The sequence below is a fragment of the Aegilops tauschii genome, chromosome 1 (assembly GCF_002575655.3).
Source record: "Aegilops tauschii subsp. strangulata cultivar AL8/78 chromosome 1, Aet v6.0, whole genome shotgun sequence".
NCBI lineage: Eukaryota > Viridiplantae > Streptophyta > Magnoliopsida > Poales > Poaceae > Aegilops > Aegilops tauschii.
In genome coordinates, this window is record NC_053035.3 from 324,905,457 (window position 1) to 324,913,642 (window position 8,186).

Consider the following 8,186-nt stretch of genomic DNA (forward strand, 5'->3'; position numbering starts at 1 on the left):
GTAATGTCTTAAATCATAGAAAAACCTTTTCTTTTGCTGGTATGTGAAACTAGGTGGTATAAATTTAGCAACAATGTAATTAGCATAATCAGCATACCATGGAGCAGTACGAGAAGCATTTATGACAGCTAATTGTTCATCAGGAAAGCTATCATCAATAGGTAGTGGGTCATCAAGAACATTCTCTAACCTAGACAAGTTGTCTGCAATGGGGTTCTCAGCTCCCTTTCTATCAATAATATGCAAATCAAATTCTTGTAGCAAGAGAACCCATCTAATAAGTCTAGGTTTAGCATCTTTCTTTTCCATAAGATATTTAATAGCAGCATGATCAGTGTGAGCAGTTACTTTAGAATCAACAATATAAGGTCTGAACTTATCACAAGCAAATACGACTGCTAAAAATTCTTTTTCAGTAGTAGCATAATTTCTCTGGGCACTATCTAGAGTTTTACTAGCATATTGGATAACATTTAATTTCTTATCAACTCTTTGTCCTAGAACAGCACATACAGCATAATCACTAGCATCACACATAATTTCAAAGGGTAAATTCCAATTAGGTGGCTGAACGATAGGTGCAGAGACCAAAGCTTTCTTAAGTATTTCAAATGCTTCTACACAATCATCATCAAGGACAAAAGGAACATCTTTTTGTAAGAGATTAGTGAGAGGCCTAGAAATTTTTGAGAAGTCTTTAATGAACATCCTATAAAACCGGCATGACCAAGGAAACTTCTTATACCTTTAATGTCCTTAGGACACGGCATCTTTTCAATAGCATCAATTTTAGCTTTATCAACTTCAATACCTCTTTCAGAAATTCTATGCCCCAAGACAATACCTTCATTAACCATAAAGTGGCATGATATGTCTCCGTCGTATCTACTTTTCCAAACACTTTTGCCCTTGTTTTGGACTCTAACTTGCATGATTTGAATGGAACTAACCCGGACTGACGCTGTTTTCAGCAGAATTGCCATGGTGTTATTTTTGTGTAGAAACAAAAGTTCTCAAAATGACCTGAAACTTCACGGAGATTATTTTTGGAAATAATAAAAAATACTGGCGAAAGAATCAAGGCCAGGGGCCCACACCCTGTCCACGAGGGTGGGGGGCACGCCTGCCCCCTTGGGTGCGCCCCCTCCCTCGTGGGCCCCCTGGTGCTCCACCGACCTCAACTCCAACTCCATATATTCATGTTCGGGGAGAAAAAATCAGAGAGAAGGATTCATCGCGTTTTACGATACGGAGCCGCCGCCAAGCCCTAATCTCTCTCGGGAGGGCTGATCTGGAGTCCTGTCGGGGCTCCGGAGAGGGGAATCCGTCGCCGTCCTCATCATCAACCATCCTCCATCACCAATTTCATGATGCTCACCGCCGTGCGTGAGTAATTCCATCGTAGGCTTGCTGGACAGTGATGGGTTGGATGAGATTTATCATGTAATCGAGTTAGTTTTGTTAGGGTTTGATCCCTAGTATCCACTATGTTCTGAGATTGATGTTGCTATGACTTTGCTATGCTTAATGCTTGTCACTAGGGCCCGAGTGCCATGATTTCAGATCTGAACCTATTATGTTTTCATGAATATATGTGAGTTCTTGATCCTATCTTGCAAGTCTATAGTCACCTACTATGTGTTATGATCCGGCAACCCCGAAGTGACAATAATCGGGACCACTCCCGGTGATGACCATAGTTTGAGGAGTTCATGTATTCACTATGTGTTAATGATTTGGTCTGGTACTCTATTAAAAGGAGGCCTTAATATCCCTTAGTTTCCAATAGGACCCCGTGACCACGGGAGGGTAGGACAAAAGATGTCATGCAAGTTCTTTTCCGTAAGCACGTATGACTATATTCGGAATACATGCCTACATTACATTGATGAATTGGAGCAAGTTTTGTGCCACCCTATGTTATAACTGTTACATGAATAATTACGATCTGGCATAATTATCCATCACCGATCCAATGCCTACGAGCTTTTCACATATTGTTTTTCGCTTATTTACTTTACAGTTGCCACTGTTACAATTACTACAAAACTGCTATCGTTACCATTGCCACTGTTACTGTTACTATCATACTACTTTGCTACTAGATACTTTGCTGCAGATATTAAGTTATCTAGCTGTGGTTGAATTGACAACTCAACTACTAATACTTGAGAATATTCTTTGGCTCCCCTTGTGTCGAATCAATAAATTTGGGTTGAATACTCTACCCTCGAAAACTGTTGTGATCCCCTATACTTGTGGGTTATCAAGACTATTTTCTGGCGCCGTTGCCGGGGAGCATAGCTCTATTCTTTGAGTCACTTGGGATTTATATCTGCTGGTCACTATGAGGAACTTGAAAGACGAGAAAACTAAAATTTATCCGTCAACTACGAGGGGAGGTAAGGAACTGCCATCTAGCTCTGCACTTGATTCTCCTTCTGTTTTGAGTAAGCTTGCGGCACCTAAACCTGCTTCTGATATTAATTCTGATATGTCACATGTTATTGAGGATGCCACTTCTACTTTGCATGATACTTATGATGAAACTACTTCTATGCTTGATAATACTGTGCCACTAGGTGAATTTCTTGATGAACAACTTGCTAGGGCTGGAGAGAATGAAATTATTGAAATTGGTAATATTGATGAAAGTGATGATGAAGATTCTCCCCCTAAATATGAATTTCCTGTTGTGCCTGAGGGTTATGTTATGGATGAAGAAATTGCTAGAGATTTTCTTGCTTGCAATGATAGAAGTGATCTTAAGAAATTATTAGCTGAGTTGAAAGAAAAATCTCTGAATGCTAGAATGAAATATGACCCTGCTTTTGCTACTTCACCTATCTTTGTTACTGATAAGGATTATGATTTCTCTGTCGACCCTGATATAATTACTTTGGTTGAATCTGATCCTTTCTATGGCTATGAATCTGAAACTGTTGTGGCACATCTTACTAAATTAAATGATATAGCCACCCTATTCACTAATGATGAGAAAACTCGTTACTACTATATCCCTTAGTTTCCGCTAGGACCCCGCTGCCACGGGAGGGTAGGACAAAAAATGGCATGCAAGTTCTTTTCCAGAAGCACGTATGACTATATTCGGAATACATGCCTCAATTACATTGATGAATTGGAGCTAGTTCTGTGTCACCCTATGTTATGACTGTTACATGATGAACCGCATCCGGCATAATCCTCCATCACCGATCCAATGCCTACGAGCTTTTCACATATTGTTCTTCGCTTATTTACTTTTCCGTTGCTACTGTTACAATCGCTACAAAACCCAAAAATATTACTTTTGCTACCGTTACCGTTACTTCCATATTACTTTGCTACTAAACACTTTGCTGCAGATACTAAGTTATCCGGGTGTGGTTGAATTGACAACTCAACTGCTAATACTTGAGAATATTCTTTGGCTCCCCTTGTGTCGAATCAATAAATTTGGGTTGAATACTCTACCCTCGAAAACTGCTGCGATCCCCTATACTTGTGGGTTATCAAGACTATTTTCTGGCGCCGTTGCCGGGGAGCATAGCTCTATTCTTTGAGTCACTTGGGATTTATATGAAGAACTTGAAAGACGAGAAAACTAAAATTTATCCCTCAACTACGAGGGGAGGTAAGGAACTGCCATCTAGCTCTGCACTTGATTCACCTTCTGTTTTGAGTAAACTTGCGACACCTAAACCTGCTTCTGCTATTAATTCTGATATGTTGCATGTTATTGATGATGCCACTTCTGCTATGCATGATACTTACGATGAAACTACTTCTATTCTTGATACTACTGTGCCACTTGGTGAATTTATTGATGAACAACTTGCTAGGGCTAGAGAGAATGAAATTATTGAAACTGCTAATATTGATAAAAGTGATGATGAAGATTCTCCCCCTAAATATGAATTGCCTGTTGTGCCTGAGGGCTATGTTATGGATGAAGAAACTGCTAGAGTTTCTTGCTTGCAATGATAGAAGTGATCTTAAGAAATTATTAGCTAAGCTGAAACAAAAAACTCTGAATGCTAGAATGAAATATGATCCTGCTTATGCTACTTCACCTATCTTTGTTACTGATAAGGAGTATGAATTCTCTGTCGACCCTGATATAATTACTTTGGTTGAATCTGGTCCCTTCTATGGCTATGAATCTGAAACTGTTTTGGCACATCTTACTAAATTAAATGATATAGCCACCCTGTTCACTAATGATGAAAAAACTCGCTACTATTATATCCTTAAAATATTTCCGTTCTCATTAAAGGGTGATGCTAAGATATGGTTTAATTCTCTTGATCCTGGTTGTGTGCATAGTCCCCAGGATATGATTTATTACTTCTCTGCTAAATATTTCCCTGCTCATAAGAAACAAGCTGCTTTAAGGGATATATATAATTTTGTGCAAATTGAAGAAGAGAGTCTCCCACAAGCTTGGGGGAGGCTTATCCAATTACTTAATGCTTTGCCTGATCATCCTATTAAGAAAAATGAAATACTTGATATCTTTTATAATGGACTAACCGATGCTTCCAGAGACCACCTGGATAGTTGTGCTGGTTGTGTTTTCAGGGAAAGAACTGTTGATCAAGCTAAAATTCTATTGAATAATATGTTGACTAATGAAAATAATTGGACACTTCCGGAACTAACTCCTAAGCCAACTCCTAAGAAAAGGGGTGTTCTATTTCTCAGTCCCGAAGATATGCAAGAGGCAAAGAAATCTATGAAAGAAAAAGGTATAAAAGCTGAAGATGTTAAGAATTTACCTCCTGTTGAAGAAATACATGGTCTTAATTCATCACCTATTGAAGAGACACGTGGTCTTGATAACCCGACATAGGTAGTAAAGGTAAATTCTCTCTATAGATTTGATGAAGGTGATATTCCTTGCTATAAGTCTGCTAGCCAATGCTTAGATGAGTTTGATAATTTTATGGTTAAGCAAGAAGATTTCAATGCTTATGTTGGTAGACAATTGCAACGCAATGCTTATATGATTGAACACTTGAGTGAATATATGTCTAGGGTTAAAGGTGAACTTAAACTCATTAGTAAACATGCTTCTATGGTTACCACTCAAGTAGAACAAGTACTTAAAGCTCAGAATGATTTTCTCAATGAAATGAATAGTAAGAATAATGACTTTGCTGTTAGAGTTGCAACTAGAGGGGGTAAAGTGACTCAGGAACCTTTGTATCCTGAGGGCCACCCTAAGAGAATTGAGCAGGATTCTCAGAGAAATAATGTTGATGCACCTAGTTCTTCTAAGAAGAAGACAAAGAAAATGATAGGACTTTGCATGCTAGTAAACCTGTTGTTGACACACCTGATAATCCCAATGATATTTCTATTTTTGATGCTGAAACACAATCCGGTGATGAACATGAACCTAGTGATAATGTTAATGATGATGTTCATGTTGATGCTCAACCTAGTAATGATAATGATGTAGAAATTGAACCTGCTGTTGATCTTGATAACCCACAATCAAAGAATCAACGTTATGATAAGAGAGACTTTGTTGCTAGGAAGCACGGTAAAGAAAGAGAACCTTGGATGCAGAAACCCATGCCCTTTCCTCCCAAACCATCCAAGAAAAAGGATGATGAGGATTTTGAGCGCTTTGCTGAAATAATTAGACCTATCTTTTTGCGTATGCGATTAACTGATATGCTCAAAATGAATCCTTATGCTAAGTACATGAAAGAGATTGTTACTAATAAAAGAAAGATACTGGAAGCTGAAATTTCCACCATGCTCGCTAATTATACTTTTAAGGGTGGAATGCCAAAGAAACTAGGAGATCCAGGAGTACCCACTATACCATGCTCCATTAAAGGAAACTATGTTAAAACTGCTTTATGTGATCTTGGAGCCGGTGTTAGTGTTATGCCTCTCTCTTTATATCGTAGACTTGATTTGAATAAGTTGACACCAACTGAAATATCTTTGCAAATGGCTGATAAATCAACTGCTATACATGTCGGCATTTGTGAGGATGTGCCTGTTGTGGTTGCAAACGTTACTATTTTAACGGACTTTGTTATTCTTGATATTCCCGAGGACGATAGTATGTCTATTATTCTTGGAAGACCCTTTTTGAATACTGCAGGGGCTTTTATTGATTGCAATAAAGGCAATGTCACTTTTCATGTTAATGGTAATGATCATACGGTACACTTTCCGAGGAAACAACCTCAAGTTCATAGTATCAACTCTATTGGAAAAATTCCATCAATTATTTTTGGAGATTTTGAATTTCCTCTTACTACTGTCAAAAAGAGATATGATATTCTTATTCTTGGGGATGTGCATATCCCCGTTGAGGTAACCTAGTGCTATTCGAAAATTCTCCGGTTTCATGCGATTCGGAATGAGTTTGTTAACAAGACCTGATCAACCTTGTTAGTGGATTCCTTTTGATGAGCATGAGATGGATGAAGTTAGAAAGCACAACTCTCTATACCCTCCTCTTACTTTCTGTTATTTAGATTAAATAAAGTAAAATAGTATTTTTGTCTGTTTTCTGAATTATCCGTGCAATAAAAAATACCCCAAAAATAAAAGTTCTCCAAATGCCCCGAAATTGAAATATGATTTTTCTGGAATATTTGAGAATATTTGGCACTGAGAACACAGCAGGGGGAGCAAGCACCTGGCCACGAGGGTCCAGGGCGCGCCCCCCTGCCTCATGGGCCCATGGTGGCTCCCCTCCACTTATTCCAGCCACCACACACTCCTTCCTCCCAAAAAAATCACCAACCAGCTCAAGCACGAGTTCTAGCTCATTTTGCTGCGATTTTCGATCTCCTAGCTCAAAGCCACACTAACAAAACTGCTTTGGGGGATTGTTCTTTGGTATGTGACTCCTCCAATGGTCCAATTAGTTTTTGTTCTAGTGCTTTATTTATTGCAAATTTTTGCTGCTGAGGTGACCTTGTTCTTGAGCTTGCATGTCAAATTTATTTGGTCCTAAGTAGTTCTAATGCATGATATAGTCTCTAAGCACTTGTGGGAGTAGTTGCTATCAATTTTGTTGAGCATGGTTCACTTTTATTTGAAGTTACTAAAATTTTCAGAAAATGATGAAGAGATTTTTGAGGGGCTCTTCGAGCCGAAGTTCGAAGGATAAGCAAAGTGAAGAAGACAAGAGGTCCAAATATAATCTCCCTCGCACCGCGGAGGTTCGGCCGTGTGAATGGCCTTGTGATGAGTTCTTGAGAGCAGCCGAGATTTATGATGATTTTTATGAGTTGGCTGAGAATGCAGGCCTCACCGACTTCCTCCACGGCCAACGCGAACAGTATCTCTTACTCACTAATATCTTTGTGCAAAATTTTCATTTCCATTCTAGGAGGTCACCACCTTCGGTGGATTTTTATTTATATGATGAGTATAAGGAGATGCCCCTTCATGAATTTTGTGAGATTTGCAAGTTACCCTTTTCGGGCAGCGTAGAAGAACCACATCGTGACGATGTGGAAGGGTTTATTGATACAATTGCTGTAGGGGAAACGAAGAAGGTTTCCAATGCAAGAATTACTAGCATACACTTTCCTGTTCTACGTTACTTTGCAATATTTGCTAGTAGATGCTTAATTGGTCACGGAAACTGTGGCAACCTTAGTGCCCCTGATATTGTCATTTTGTGCCATGCCTTGTTCCGTGATGACACATTTAGTATGGGTGCTATTGTTGCAAAGCGGTTAAATCTTAACCGTACGAAGGGCCCCATCTTGGGAGGTATCTTCGCCTCGCGCCTCGCTGCACATTTTAACATACCTATTAGGCATTATGAGAAAGAAGAAAAGTTGTTGCCTCCTGTTTTTCTAGACTATAAGAGTATGGTAGCACATGATTTTATTGTTAAGAATAGGGAAAAGGCGCTTAAGTACAAACTGATATTTTATAAAATTCGCCCTGAGATTATTACTTTGCCGGCTCCTTCTTTGTTTGACTTGTCTGCAGGCAAGTACCTTGTTCCGCCGGAGGTCATTCACGCCTACCAAAACTCCACACCGGTTATAGAGCCAGAACCGGAACCACAATTTGATCCTTCATGACAGTCTGTTTACCAGTGGGATCCGGAGGAGATTGCCAACCAGTGGCAACCCGAGCCTCCTTCTCAGTACGACCCCAGTTACAACTTTGGATATCCGCCAGGCCAGCCGTGG